The 15,832-nt window shown below is 37.2% G+C and overlaps 1 pseudogene; it reads right to left on the reverse strand.

Annotated features, from left to right (window-relative positions):
• Positions 1-4,928: 4,928 nt before the first annotated feature.
• LOC106848598 (ATP-dependent RNA helicase DDX3X pseudogene) lies at positions 4,929-13,488 on the reverse strand (annotated as a pseudogene).
• Between the last annotated feature and the right edge of the window lie 2,344 nt (positions 13,489-15,832).

The raw sequence follows: 15,832 nt of genomic DNA on the forward strand, positions 1-15,832 counted from the left end.
AGTTGATAGGTTATAAAAATATCCTAGTCTGCATATTTCTGATTAGTTGATATTTTAGAATTATAACTATAACACCTTATCACTTCAAATTAATAATGCCCAAATCAAATTTTACTTGAAGCTTCCTTAGCTTGAGATATGAATTGAAACCAACACTCAGTGATACTTGAGCCAAAAATCTTGTAAATCTTTAGAATTTAGCAATTTAATTCTATGTTCTATATTCCTTCAGTATACCAGGATACTTATGGGAATGAAATGATGATTATTTCTATGAGTGAAGATGCTAATTCTGAGAACATTTAAAAATCTCTTTGGATCTTTGTTTCTTTGAAATTGAAATTTTAGCATAAAATGAAACATTTCAATGATATTATATTAATGAATCTTTTATATTACTCATGACAAGGTGTTATATTTTCCCAGTATAAGAGCCTGATGTAGGCTGGTCATGCGTTTTAGTGAACTTATCTAGTGCAATGGTAGACTCAAAGATCTGAGTCGATTTTGTACACCTTTAGAGAGTTGACATGTTCATATGTTCATGTGTTGTTTTGTGTTTTTAGGATGTAGTTCCTAAATTTCAATCTGTTCAGTTTCTGATATTTGAAAAACCTTCAAAATCATTCATCTATTTATTTACCTGTCTATAACCTAACTTCTTTTGTAATCAGAAGTACTGGTTTTATAGTGTAGTATAATTCTGCTTAACAGTTTTAATATTGCTACTTTCTTAATATTAATCAATTTTATCATTATATTGTAAAGTCCATAGAAGTAGGTTAAATATATATTTTTCCAATTATTTTTCTTTTGGACTAATAATTTTCGATATACTTTATCCATTCACTTACTGTGCATTGTAAAACAGTTACATTTTCTTAAGGAAATCTTTCATTTAAAATCTATTTGAAAATAATACTTTAATCATCACATTACTTTGCAGAATTTTCTATGTATGACACACTTAAATAATACTAAGTCTACAACTGAAAAAAAAATCTTCACTCTAGAAAGGGAAAAAAACTAAAATTAAAACCAGGATCAAAACAGACAACCCAAAAAGTGGGAGAAAATATTTGCAAATCATATATCCAACAAGGGGTTAATCTCCGTAACATATAAAGAACTCACACAACTGAACAACAGAAAAACAAACAACCGATCAAAAAGTGGGCAGAGGGTATGAACAGACATTTCTCCAAAGAAGACAGACAGATAGCCAACAGGCGTATGCAAAGATATTCAACATCACTAATCATCAGGGAAATGCAAATCAAAATTACACTAAGATATCACCTTAGACCTGTTAAAATGACTATAATTACTAAGACAAAAAATAGCAAATGTTGTAGAGGTTGTGGAGAAAATGGAACCCTCATACACTGCTGGTGGGAATGCAACCTGGTGCAAACACTATGGAAAACAGTATGAAGATTTCTCAAGAAACTAAAAATAGAAATACCATATGGCCCAGCTACCCCACTACTGGGTAAATATCCAAAGAACTTGAAATCAACAACTCAAAGTGACTTATGCACCCCTATGTTCATTATAGCATTATTCACAGTAGCCCAGATGTGGAAGCAACCCAAGTGCCCATTGACTGATGATTGGACAAAGAAGATGTGGTGTATATATATATATACATATATAAAAATAAACACAATGGAATACTACTCAGCCATAAAAAAGACAAAATTGTTTCATTGGCCACAACAGGATGGACCTGTAAAGTATTATGTTAAGTGAAATAAGCCAGATGGAGAAGGACAAACACCAGATGATTTCACTCATATGTGGAAGAGAAACAAACACACAGACAAAGAGAACGGTTCAGTGGTTACCCAGAGAAGGGAGCCTGGGGGGAGGGCACAGGGGGTCAAGGGGAGACTTAGATGGTGACAGACAAGTAATAACGTACAACTGAAATCTCACAAAGTTGCAACCCATTATGAACCCCCAAAAAAGTCATAGCTAATGTGCATAAGAGCAGGCCTAGAAATACTCTGGTTTCAATGAATATGGAAACAATATGCCTTGAAGCAAAGATAGACAAATAAAAAATTAGTGAGTCATGTAAAAAACAAGACAAAAAAATTCCTCACTATAGAAAGGGAAACAAACTTAAATTATAGGTAAATAAGACATGCGCTAAAACAGTAACTTAGAAACAAAGGATATAATCAACCATTTAATGACCAATACTTAGGGAAATTTTATATTTATATTTGCTACAATAAGGGAAATCTGTTATATCTTAATACTAAACTTTTTTAATAAGACTGTGCTCTCAGCTCTTCACATGAATTCATTCATTTAATCTTCTCCATAATCCAGTGAAATAGATATTAAATCTCCCTTTTACAAATGAGAAAGCTGAAACACAGGAATATTATGTAATTTGTCTGAGTTCACATAGAGGGAAAAAAGAGCTGAGATTCACTCCCACATGGTCTGTGTCCCTAACCATTGCTCTATACCATCCCTCCATGAGGTCCTCAAGTAGATTTTATTCTTTATGTTTCTGTTAATTTTCAAATTGTTTCTTACAAGTGAAAAATACAGTCTCAAGCTTAAGGTTGTGTAATTAGTTCAGCCACAATTCAGCAAGTAAAGTCTGTTGATCTTTCAGACTCATAGAAAAAGTTTTATGACTTTGCAGAATATACATGAAAATAAACTTGTGCAATTGAGAAAAATTGCTTTTATGTCTATTACTACTTTTTGAGTTTACCTAACACTTTACTATAATTACTAGGGAAACAATATGTCCCTATTTAATGTAACAAAGTTTATCAAATTGATCATAAATGCCAGTGAGTCATTTATCATTTGTAATTCAATCTGTGGTTGGTTTGGGAGCTCATTGCACCCTGCATTTTTTATTTTTATTATTTTATTTCATTAAATTGTTTTTTCTGTAGTGAGAATGGAGGATCAAATAACAATGACAACTATGTTACAAGTAGTTTATAATCTTTATTTGCTTATTTATTGTCTTGGAAAAAGAATGCTGTCCTTACTAAAGTGTTTGTAGCTTGTAACGCACTGGCTCATTTTAGCTGGAACCTGTGCAAGATGCCAGCGCTGCATGGCTCTCTGCTCTCAATCAGGCAGCGAAATTTACCCAGGACCTTCTCCTAGGCGCTTCAGCAGTATCTCCAGCTTCTTCCAGGATTCAAATTAAGTCAAGTTTCTTTAGACACATTTCCCATTCCAACTAAAAAGGAAATAAGTATAAAAAGTTTTTAATTTTAGGTTTCCCATTCCTCAGTTTTAATTATAAAGGAAATTACATTTTAGTTCTCTAATATGAACAAAGAAAAGAAAAATTTCAGCTGAAGAATGATTTGGTATATATTCCAGACATGCCTGACCAAAAAATAAAAATAAAAGCTGGATAAAAAATTATACCTCTCATCTTATTCATGATGCAGAAGCAAGATAAGCCAGTGAAGCATTTGATCATTATGCATGAGGCTTTCTTTTTTCTTTCACTCTCTCTTTTTTCAGCTTCCGCTTTGTGGAATATTTTCTAAAATACTTAAAATGGAAACTAAAGCTGAAATATTTTTGAAGTGCCATTTAAGAAAGGATATTTGAAAATCATTAATAGCTCTAAATGCGGTTAACAGGGTGTATGTGATCAGAATAAGCAGACATCGGTGAACTTTTAGCTCACGATTAAGAGTTTTTAACTTCTGTCCTTGAATCTCACAATAACATCTCATTTCTTTTCATCCTCCTAGATTTAGCTCCTTGAGCTCTTTTCTGTAAACACCAATCACTTGAAATTGAATATCCAGAAGATTAGCCATTTCAAGAGTCATATGTCCTGCCTTACTAAAATATGCTAATATAGGAAATTCTAAGGGATGTAGTTTTTTTTTAATCTTTTGCTCTTTTCCATTCAAGGCAAATGTCACCACTAAATACTGACGCATTATTGCAGGTGTATTTTACACATATAGCAAACATTAAAAACTGTGATTTAGTTGAATTTTTCTTAGACTCCAAGATTGCTTCTAAAAATCATATAAGGCTAACTCACATTCATGACAGATTTATTAAGGACAAGTGATATATTAAATCCTTGGAAGTTATATTTTACATTAAAGGTAAATTAAAACCATAAATTAAATGTGTGCACAGATGAGCCCAGCCTTAGCAAACAGTAATCAGGTACTGTCTAATTTCCCTGTACTGGATAGATTCATCAGGACCCGCGAAATCTCTCTAGTAATTTTCTGTCTCCCCCATACGTCTGACATTTGCTTCGTTAGAATCAAGTCTCCCTATAATCACAAGGCAAAGCACATTCTTATATTAAGGAGAAAGGATGGCATTGCCATCCTAGTATTTTAATCTGGAAAACATATATCTGCTGTTCTCTACAATGACATACCTGAGAAGTCAAATAACCTCAAGAGAGAGGCTGACTTGAATAGAATTAAGTCAGTCTACTCCTTCAATGCTTAAATGGTGAATAGAGTTTTGTGTGTAAATGTGTGCTTAAGTTTAAAATGTATAGACTTTTAAAAAAAATTTTAGCCCAAGTTCAATAAATTTTTTTTTGTCAAAACAATTGATGTCTTGAGCATTACTGAGCCAACAGGATATCAAAATAAAAAGTGGCCTAAAATTAAAGGCACAGTACATTAACAAACACATGCTCTCCTCAGTCACAAAATTATAAACACAGTTTGGGATGGGGGTAGACAGGAGGGGAGTTTATCCAAACTACAAATCTTCAAACTACCCTCAGAACAGGGCTGCTGATTGTTCCTTCCATCTCTTCTTGTGACCATGACATCCCTTTAAAACAATCACTGGCGTATCATAATTGGCAATTTGCTGCAAGTTCTAAAATCCCCATAGCCATCTCCACTAAACTCCCTGTGGCTGCCGTGGCCTCCTCTACCACCCTAGCAATTGCCAACACAGCTGCTACTGAAGCTGACATTGCTAGCACCACAACTATGTAGATAGGCACCAAATCTTCCACTGAATCTGCTACTCTTAGAATGCCCAAGACTGCTACCCTTGCAGTGGTGTTCATGTGCCATATTATCTAAGGAAGATGGTACTTCTTGTTAACCTCCACAAGAAGATCCGACAAATCTTTATTAATATTTATGTTCCTCTTATTAAAGAACAAGGTGGCAAGGCCAAGTTTTCCTATATACCCTGTACAGCCATGAGATGTATATTTTCTTCAATATCACTTGGCAAGTCAAAATTGATAACTTGTTCCACGCTTGAAATGTCCAGTCCCCTTGCCACTACTGCTGTAATCACTAGAATTGGGCTTTTTCCTGAGGGCAACTGGAGAGGGCCTCTTCTCTACATCTCTGAGATCATTATCCATGGATACTGGTACAAGCACATCCTTCATGGGATAAGACATCTTCCAGAGAATATGCACTCTTTTTGGTCTCCATAAACACTAAGGTTAGTGAATCCTTTCCTGTTGCATTTAGGAGGTCAAACTGAAATGATTGTTTGTCTGACTCTTTGTATGTGATGTTCTCAGAGGTAAAGCCAATCTTCCCACAGCCAAAAAGATATATTCACCCAAGAAATCATGAGCAAGCATCTGTATTTTCTTAGAGAAAGTAGCACTAAACCCTCATAGTGTGGAGAACTTCCTTTGGTGGCATACTACTTGTTTAAGTTTTCTACTTATCTGAGCTTCAAAACTCACATCCAATATAAGATCAGCTTTACCCAACACCATGTATTTTCACAAGTCTTATCCAAAATTTCCTCTTTTCCTCATATCTACTAGGCCTCCTAGAGTGGCTACTAACAAGTGACATCCATGTTCTAAGTCACACATCTGTTGATCAATATCAGCACCACCATATACAATGTAAGGACTAACTCTAGATTGATAGGAAAATTTTCTGGCTTCTTCATAGATCGGTACTGCCAATTCTCCCTTTGGTGCTAATACCTAGGATATTAGGGATTGTTTGCAGCACCCCTACCTTCCATTCCCCTTTATGGCCCTCAAAGTCTCTCCTGGACTATCTGAATAAATCTAACTCAAGATGGGCAAGAGAAATGCTGTAGTTTTTACAGACCCTGTTTGGGTACAAGTCATCAAGCATGTTTTCTCTTTGATAATAATCATAGCATCCTTTTGCACTGGAGTCAGGTGAGTATAACAAATAAGCTTTATGTTTCCCACGATAATTTCTCCCATCTCAACATCACTGACACTTTCAGTATGTGGGGGATAGTTGTTGCCTATTGCCTCAATTGGAATATTGTATTTCTCAAAGTTAATCCCAGTGTTATTTCCTGAAAAAAGTCCCTGTACCAAGCATTCACTTGGTTAGAGTAGTTTTGGCCAATCATCTTACTCTGATCTGTTACACTGTGACTGTTTCCACCACGTTCAAATTTGCCAAAGCCACTTCTGTCACCATGACTGCCAATGCCATCATAGTCACTCTCCCAACGATCATCAAACTTCTCCTTTGATCCACTTTCACAATCACTGAAGAAGCTGGAATTTTCTCTTGAATCACTATGAGACTCAGAACTGCTCTAGGTATCCTTATCTTCATTAGAATTCCACCCTGTAGTGTCTTCATCGTAGACTCCTTTTGTAGCTTCTCTGTCCTTAGGTGAGGAGAAATATACACCCCTTGATGGCTGTACTTCCTCCACTCTGATTACTTCAAGACTTCAGGTGTGAGCCAGCAAACCGCTGGTCCAGCCTGGGGGCATTTTCCACCTCCACAGGATCTATCCCTGAACAGCATGGAGAACTCAGAACCTTCTACTGCTGCTAAGTGAGTGGTTTTGATTCACAGAGAAACCCCTCTCACCAGAGGGCTGTGGCTCTCTAAAACATGCAGAATTTTCTCCAACAAATGAGGTCTCCAGATATATAACTGTGTTCAAAAGAAATGTCTTTGAACAACTTAGGAGTCAAAAAAAGTTTTAAGACATTATCACTCAATGATTATACGCATGGCTAAGCAAATGATTTGATATAGGTGTGTTTTAATGCTTCATATGTTGTCCAAATGAATTCTATATTATTTGATTTAAAAATCATCTCTTCAGATTTGTTTAATTGATAATTCTCTAATCACTCTATCATTTCAGATTAAAATTGTTGTATATATTTCAGTCAGAAAGACTGATTGAGATTTTCAATTTTGTTTTTTGTTTGTTTGTTCCATTCTGGGTTACAGAGTGAATTAACAGTTTATACTTTTCCCTGTGATAAGGAGTTAAGTTTTTGGCTACTAAGTAAAGAATTGTGAATTCACTTAATAGTTTGCAAGTAGTACAATGCCACAGTGTAATACTCTAAATTCAAAACTATAATTTTAGAGATTGTTCTGAATTCCAATTTTGATCATATGGATTTGTATCAAATCACCACAGCAATATGGATTTGAGAATACATTACACAAACAAACAAACATCACGGCTAATGCTTCTTGATATATTCAAGGGTAAGTGTTGACAAGGGAAATGCAAATTCTTCACTCTCCTCCTTTTAAATACTGCATGTAAAATATGACATGTATAAATGTCATAGGTGAATAGATTTCCATAATCTTGATTTTATAGACAGAATTTTTCAGGTCTTAAGATACAATGCAAATAATCTATTTCTCAGAAATGATCACAGCAAAAGGCCTAAGGAGAAGACAAGCCATATACTTAGAAATTTGGTGTTTGAGGGCAATTAAGCATTCTTCGTAAAGAATATTTAAGCATGAGAATGATACACACTACTTCAGCATGTAGATTACCTCTGAGAAAGGAGAATGAGAGGGAGAAGAAAATCAGGTTTCCATTGTATACCTGAAACACTCATCTCCTTCCTTTTTTCTTCTTTCCTTCCTTCCTACCTTCCTTCCTTCCCTTCCCTTCCTCCTTCCCTCTCTCTCTCCCTCTCTCCTCCTTTTTCTCTTTCTTTTCTTTTTTCCTTGCATTAAAATAATAATCCAAAGAAAATATGATGATACATACTAGAAGTTCTGTTTATTTTTTCTAATTTTATGTATACTTCAATATAGCATGATATAAGTAAATAATCAAAATATTTAAATGAAAACAATGTATCCTAATCAGTATCTACTGAAATTGGCAGATTAACAAACAATATTTATATAATTTTAGGAGAGATACTCAAATGAGACTACCTTCACTACGTACTTTAGCTTAAGTTTACGTTCTGAACCCTAAACCCCCAAGTGAAACATCAAAACTTTCCTCCTTATGTTTATTTCAATGGATAACAAACATTCTGAAATCTGTATAGTGCAGGATTTTATTGGGAGGGATTAGTGGTCCCTTGGTCCCTTGAACTGACTAGTTTATTCTCCCAAACTTAGAAAGATGGAAAACTAGGTCCTCGGGCTTTAATTCTTCAAATTATAAAAACTCCCAAAACAAGCATACTAGCTATAAAAAAAATTAGCAGAGACAATAAAAGTCTACAAATTCTTCAAATACTTGCATTTCTAATCCAGTGAGTAATTAGACTACTGGTCCTCATATTATCGCTGAGTGGGAAGTGGATCAGTGAGGCTGTCTCCTAGAGATCTGCATATGGCCAAACTATTAAAACTATTTTCTTCACAGTCCCAGGACTGAAAGCTATGTCATCAGGTGCATATTTTTTTAAATTATGATTTCATAATCTTTTTAATCATTTCCCTCCCACTCAAAAATAAAAGGAAACTATCTGAATGCTAGATAATGGCTATGCAGCATTATTTAGGTTATCATTATTATATTAATATTATTAATACATAACAGATTAGTCTATGCTGAAGAAAAACTCCATAACATAAGTACTCCCAGGGCAATCGGTCAACTCCTGCTCTGAGCTATCATATTGTTAGTTTAATTCAATTTATTTGTCAAAATCAATTAAGTAATGTAGGGTTTTATCTTTTCTCTTCATTTCTATATCTCCTTGTTCGTGTCTTCCCTTTTGTTTTTTCGAGTTCCAGCTCCATTGATTGTCACTAACTGTTTGATCAAGTAGGAAATGCTTAAGCATTTTTAAAGCCCCTACTGTGCGCTACACAATGTGCCAAATGACTTTTACAAACATCTCATTCTTTTTCACTATTACAGGAGTTTCTTGGACTGCATAATCATCCAACATTTCAAATGAAGAATTTGAAGTTTAGAGATATAAAGAGTGTTGATCAAGGTTAAATACAGCAAGTTCTAGATGAGGGTTTGAATCCAGACTTTCTGGCTATAAATCTGTTACAGCATAGGCACCTCTCTTAACTTGTGTGCCTTTGTTAATCTTTTCATTTATTTCTGTCTTTCTATATAGTGATATAATCTGTTGTCCCAGCATTTGGTCTTTTAATTTCTTCCTTCCTTCCTCCTTTTTTACCTCCCTTCCTTTTTCTTTCTTCTTTTCCTTTTTTTTTCCTCCCTAAAGCCCCAGTACATAGTCGTGTATAGTAAGTCCTTCTAGTTCTTCTATGTGAGCTGCTGCCACAGCATGGCTACTGACAAATGAGTGGTGTGGCTCCATGCTCAGGAACTGAACTCAGGCCGCCGAAGTGGAGCATGCAGAACTTTAACCACTAGCCCATCAGGGGTGGCTCTCTTTCTTCTTTTCACCAGTCCTGACATGATAATAAATTTGTCTTCAAAATAAAAGTCTTTAGTATATGAGCTCTGCAGAGTATTTAGTGTATTTATAAAGAATTCTTATAGCATATGCACCACAAAATCCTGGTTCTTGATGAAGGGTTATTTCTACTAACTGCGTGATTTTACTGTCTTCTGAGCATTTGACAGAAGTTCATCAGCTGAATCACATAAACTGTATACACTGTGAGGTCAGTATTAGTATCCAATTTATTACACAGTGAGTGGGCACACAATCATAACATATAAATAATTTGTCTGAGGTCAGGCAGAGAGCCTGAATGTCAGTTGCAAAAGTAGTAAGAATGAAATGTGTGTCCTAGTCTTTCTGTTAAGCACTCACTTCCCCTTAATATTGATATGTAATTGATTTGGACTCCCAGGATTCATGAATTTTATGCCAACATGAATTATAATATAATATCTCTATGATATATTAAAACAATTTACTGAAGTTTACACAAGTCATTTACGCTCTGAGTCTATTCAAGATCCTATAACAAAATACCCCAGACTGGGTAGCTGATAAAAAATAGAAATTTATTTTTCACAGTTCTGGAGGCTGGAAGTCTGAGATCAGGGTGCTGGCATGGTCTAGTGAAACTTCTCATTGTGTTCTCACATAGCAGAAGGGGCTAGGGATCTCTCTGGAACCTCTTTTCTAAGGCACTAAACCCATTCATGAGGGTTCCACCATCATGACTTGAGCACCTTCCGAAAGTCCCACCTATTAATACCATCTCCTTTAGGGGCTAGGATTTCAACATATGAGTTTGGAGGGGAGAATAACACTCAGACCATAGCATCTACTTATACTCAAAAAAGCTAGAGGCAGGGCCAGCCTGGTAGCATAGTGCTTAAAGTTTGTCACACTCTGCTTTGGTGGTCCAGGTTCACGGGTTCAGATCCTGGGCGCAGACCTACATCACTCATCAGCCATGCTGAGGTGGTGTCCCACATACAAAATATAGGGAGATTGGCACAGATGTTGACTCAGGGCAATCTTCCTCACTAAAAAAAAAAAAAAGAATAAGGATTTGAATTCTCACTTACCTTATACTTAGTTACCTATAAGAAAGTTACTTTAACTCTTTGATGTGCTTCTTAGTATCTTAAAGATTTTTTTTCCTTTTTCTCCCCAAAGCCCCCTGGCACACTGTAGGTCCTTCTGGCTACAGCACGTGGGACATCACCTCAGCATGGCTTGATGAGCAATGCCATGTCCATGCCCAGGATCCAAACCGGCAAAACCCAGGGAGGCCAAAGCAGAGCAGGCAAACCTAACCACTCAGCCATGGGGCCAGCCCCTGATTCTCAGTATCTTAATCTAGTATACTACAATAACTTTTTTTATCTGGAGAGGTTGTTATTAAATGAATTAAATTACATAAATACCAGAATTTTAGCCAAATAGAAGGTATTCATTGATGGGAAGATTAGATTTTGCCTCTGTCTAATGACTTGTGCTTCTCTTTTTAGATCCAAAATTAAATCAGGTAATAGTAAATGCCTTTTTCATTGTCAATTGGTAAATTACAAACATCTGGAAAAGAAATTTTGTCTTTGTTAGTCATCCCTGAACAAATAATAAACAAATAATAATTGTGAGATTTCCAGTTCTGCATGTAAGGAGCCTGGAAGCCCCCCTCCATCCTAACAAGTAAAACATTTCTCACAAAAGTAAGCATGCTCTTACATAAGATTCAGCAATTGTGCTCCTTGGTATTTACCCAAAGGATATGAAAACTCATATCCACATAAAAACTTGCATATGGATGTTTACAGCAGCTTTATTCATAATTGCCAAAACTTGGAAGCAACCAAGATGTCCTTCAGTGGGTGAATGGATAAATAAACTGTGGCACATCCAGACAATAGAATATTATTCAGTGCTAAAAAGAAATGAACTATCAAGCCGTGAAAAAACATATAGGAAACTTAAAGACATATTACTCAGTGAAAGAAGCCAATCTGAAAAGGCTACATACTAAATGACATTCTATAAAAGCATAAAACTATGGAGACAGTAAAAAGATCCATGCTTGTCAGGAGTATCAGATGAGGAGGGATGAACAGGTTGAGCAAAGAGGACTTTCAGGTCAGTGAATATCATACTCTGTATCATATTATAATGATGGGTACGTGTCATTATACATTGGTCCAAACCCATAGCATGTACAACACCAAGAGTGAGCCCTAATGTAAACTATGGACATTAGGCAATAATAATGTGTCAATGTCAGTTTATCTATTGTAATAAATGTGCCACTCTGGTGGAGGAAGTTCATAATGGGGGGGGCTATACATGTGTGAGGACAGAGGATACATGGGAAATCTCTGTATCTTCTTCTCAATTTTGCTGTGAACCTAAAACTGCTAAAAAATAAGTGCTTTAAAATAATAATAATAATAATTCTGAAGCACATATATTTCTTTCTATATCCTACTGCCAATACAAAATAGGTAGCATCATGCTTACAAATTTAAGAATGAATATATTGTTATGAAAGTTAAAAGGATAAACTAAATTTTTTATACTATCACATTAAAGAAACTGAAAATCAATTGTAAGTAAATTTAGTAAAATATCAATATACATTTAAGATTCACTTTTCCAAAGTTATAGCTACTTATACATTTACAATTATCTTCATTTAAAAACATCTGAAGAGATTGACATATACTTATGTCAAAAACAGTGGCAGAACTAAGATTTGAGCTGTGGGTATATGTCCAAACTCAACTGCGCCCCTGCCCACAATATTGCACTGAATCCAGTGAAGTTACTTGAATTCATATGTTTACCACAGAATATACCCCATTTTCTTAGTTCCCAGCTCAAAGATAAATAATGCTCTCACTACCGAAGTAAAATTTTGTATCACTAAGTTTAGATTTTAACTACATTTTATTCTGGGAATTGAGTTATAGGCAAACCTTTACCTAAGCATTTCATTTATGAACAGTGTTTTAGCAGAGATTTCATTCACTGGTTGTTTCTCTATATCTGCAGTGTGAACACTACAGTGTCTACGTCAATACACTATAGATCTCCATAGGACAGAATTTAATAAAGAATGAGTATATTTTGGCTTCTGATACAAATATCAAAAAATGACTATGATGAGATCTTACCTATGAGATGGCCTTTAGAATGGAGGCTTTGAGAATTTGCTATTGTTTTTTATAGTGGTACTATTGTAGTAAACAAATGTGAAGTAGAAGGAGCAGAGAAACGGCATGATTGGGGGATCTCGTCAAGATGGCGCTGTGAGCAGACATTGAACTCACCTCCTCCCACGAACACAACCAGGTTACAACAATTTTGGGAAGAATCACCCTGGATTGAAAACTGAAAACTGGATAAAAAGAACCCCCACGACAAGGGACAGTCCTGACAAAGGCAGAAGAGGCAGTAACTCTGGCCAGAGAGGAAAAAAGCCACCTTTGGGAGCAGCGGAGCTTCTCAGCTGGCCAGGTGGGAGCCACACCAAGGTACACAGCCCTCCCTGGAGGAGTGAGGTCAGAGTGGGGGCAATACTGCTATAATCATCCTTCGGACTCAGCCCAACGGAGGCGGGGGGGGGGGGGGGTTCTTTCTGTCTGGCTTTGTTGGCTATCAACTGCCTGGAGGAAACCCGCAGAAAAGCTGTCCGCTGGCCGGAAGCCGAAAAGATCCGGGTCTTAAAGGGCCCACGCACAAACTCACTCATTGCAGCAACCTAACATCACCAGAGAGAAGGCTGACTGTCCTTTGGTGAAACAAGACTCACCTGGTGGGCTCTGGGGGCATCTTGGTGAGAGGAGGGTCCTCTCGGGAGACTGAGACATTGGTGGGGCCAGTGTTCTAAGCTGGTCCAGCTACACTGATAGGGACACCGGTGGGGACTACTGAGGTGCATCCCTTGGGCTGTTAGCCCCAGGGGTCTGCCACACCCACTAGCGCACAGATTTAATCCAGTTCTGCCAGGGCAGGCAACCCACCCTAGGGACTGGCCCCACCTAACAGCAAGCCCTCAGGCTACTTCTCAGCCTGCATTGACTGAGTGCCTTGATCCTCTACAGGCAGGCAAGGGTGTCTGCCTATGTGTGGCAGGGCCTGTGTGAGGACCAGGTGAACTGTGGGGGGCATTGAGGGAGAGGTGGAGGCCTCTGCAGTGGCATTGGGGTACACTCTAGGGAGCTGGGAAGTGTGCACGGACCAGGACTGTGTTGAGAGTGTAGGTGGTCCAGTGGTGGGTGAGGCTTATCAGGAGCAGAAAACCTGTGCTTCACAAATAGCCATAAAAAGTATCAGCCCCACCTTCCAAAGCCTGAAATAATTGAGTGCCCCCATGCCAAGGGCTAGCCCCACTCAGCTGCACTCCCAATAGAACTGACAACAGCCTTGTTGGCCTCAGGCCTATCACAACTGTATGCCCCTGAGCCTAGCAACCAGCTACACTGGGTACAAACCCAATTAAGAGGACAATTGCAATAAGAGTGTGCTGATAGACTTTGTAGCCAACAGTGCTGAGGCCCCCCCAAACTGGATCTACAAACAGCTGGCCAGGGAAGGAAAGATCACACTCCCTGGGTACCTGCAGTGGGAGCAACCCTGCCACAGCAGAAGGACACAAGTAGCCCACAAAGGGGTCACTGCTGGTTCTTATGGACTGGTGACGAGAGGGAAGCACACTGCTGGGCCTCATAAGGCATCTCATACATAAGGCCACTTCTCTAAGGTCAGGAGACATAGCCGACTCACCTAGTACAAAGAAAATAGCACAGAGAAAGAGGCATAATGAGGAGGCAAAGGAATACTTTCCAAGCAAGGGAACAGCACAAAACCCCAGAAAAAGAACAAAGTGAAACAGAAACTAGCGACCAACTTGACAAAGAATTCAAACAAAATATAATGAGTATGCTCACAGATATGCGGAGAAGAATGGATGAACACAGTGAGCACATCAGCAAAGAACTGGAAGATATAAAAAAAACCCAATCAGAAATGAAGAATACAATACTCGAAATGAGAAATTCACTAGAGGGACTCAATAGCAGAGTAGAGCAAGCAGAAGAATGGATCAGCGAGCTAGATGAAAGACTAGCGGAAATCACCCATGCAGAACAGAAAAGAGAAAAAAGAATTAGACAGAATGAGAACAGTGTAAGGGAACTCTGGGACAATATCAAGTGTGCTAACATTCGGATTATAGGGGTCCCAGAAGGAGAAGAGAGAGACAAAGGGGCAGAAAACTTATCTGTTGAAATAATAGAGGAAAATTTTCCTAACCTGAGGAAGGAAACAGACATCCAAGTTCAGGAAGCAGAGAGCTCCAAACAAGAGAAGCCCAAAGAGGCCCACACCAAAACATATTATAATCAAAATGTCTAAAATTAAAGACAAAGAGAGAATCCTAAAAGTATCAAGTGAAAGGCCACAAGTGACATATAAAGGGAAGCCCATCAGGCTGTCAGTGGAATTCTCAGTTGAGACCCTACAGGCGATAAGAGAATGGCACGACATATTTAAAGTGCTAAAAGGAAAAAACCTACAACCAAGAATACTCTATCCATCAAGGCTGTCATTCAGAATGGAAGGAGAGATAAAGAGCTTCCCAGACAAGCAAAAATTAAAGGAGTTTATCACCAAGAAACCAGTTCTACAAGAAATGCTGATGGGACTTATTTAAGTGGGAAAGCAATGACCACAAATAGAGATAAAAAAAAATTATAAAAAAAAAACCCAAAACAACAACAACAAAAAAACAGGCAATAAAATCTCTTGTAAGGTAAAAGTATAGTAAAGGCAGCAGATCAACTACCTGTGAAGGTAATATGAAGGTTAAAAGACAAATGTGCTAAAATCACCTATTTCAATGATAAGAGGATAATGGGTAGACACATACTAAACAGAAGACTATATAGGATGTGAAAAACATATAATGTGGGAGGAGGGGAGTGAAAAAGTAGAGCTTTTAGAAAGAGGTCAAGCTAAAGAGTCTATCAACTCAATATAGACTGTTATATGCATAGTATATTGAATAGGATCCTCATGGTAACCACAAACCAGAAACCTATAACAAGCAGGAAAAAAAGTAAGATTAAAAAAATCAAACATATTACTAAAGATAGCCCTCAAACCACAAGGGGAGAGAGTAAGAGAAAAAGAAAGGAACTGAGAAGAACTACT

The sequence above is a fragment of the Equus asinus genome, chromosome 11 (genome assembly GCF_041296235.1).
Source record: "Equus asinus isolate D_3611 breed Donkey chromosome 11, EquAss-T2T_v2, whole genome shotgun sequence".
Classification (NCBI taxonomy): Eukaryota; Metazoa; Chordata; class Mammalia; order Perissodactyla; family Equidae; genus Equus; species Equus asinus.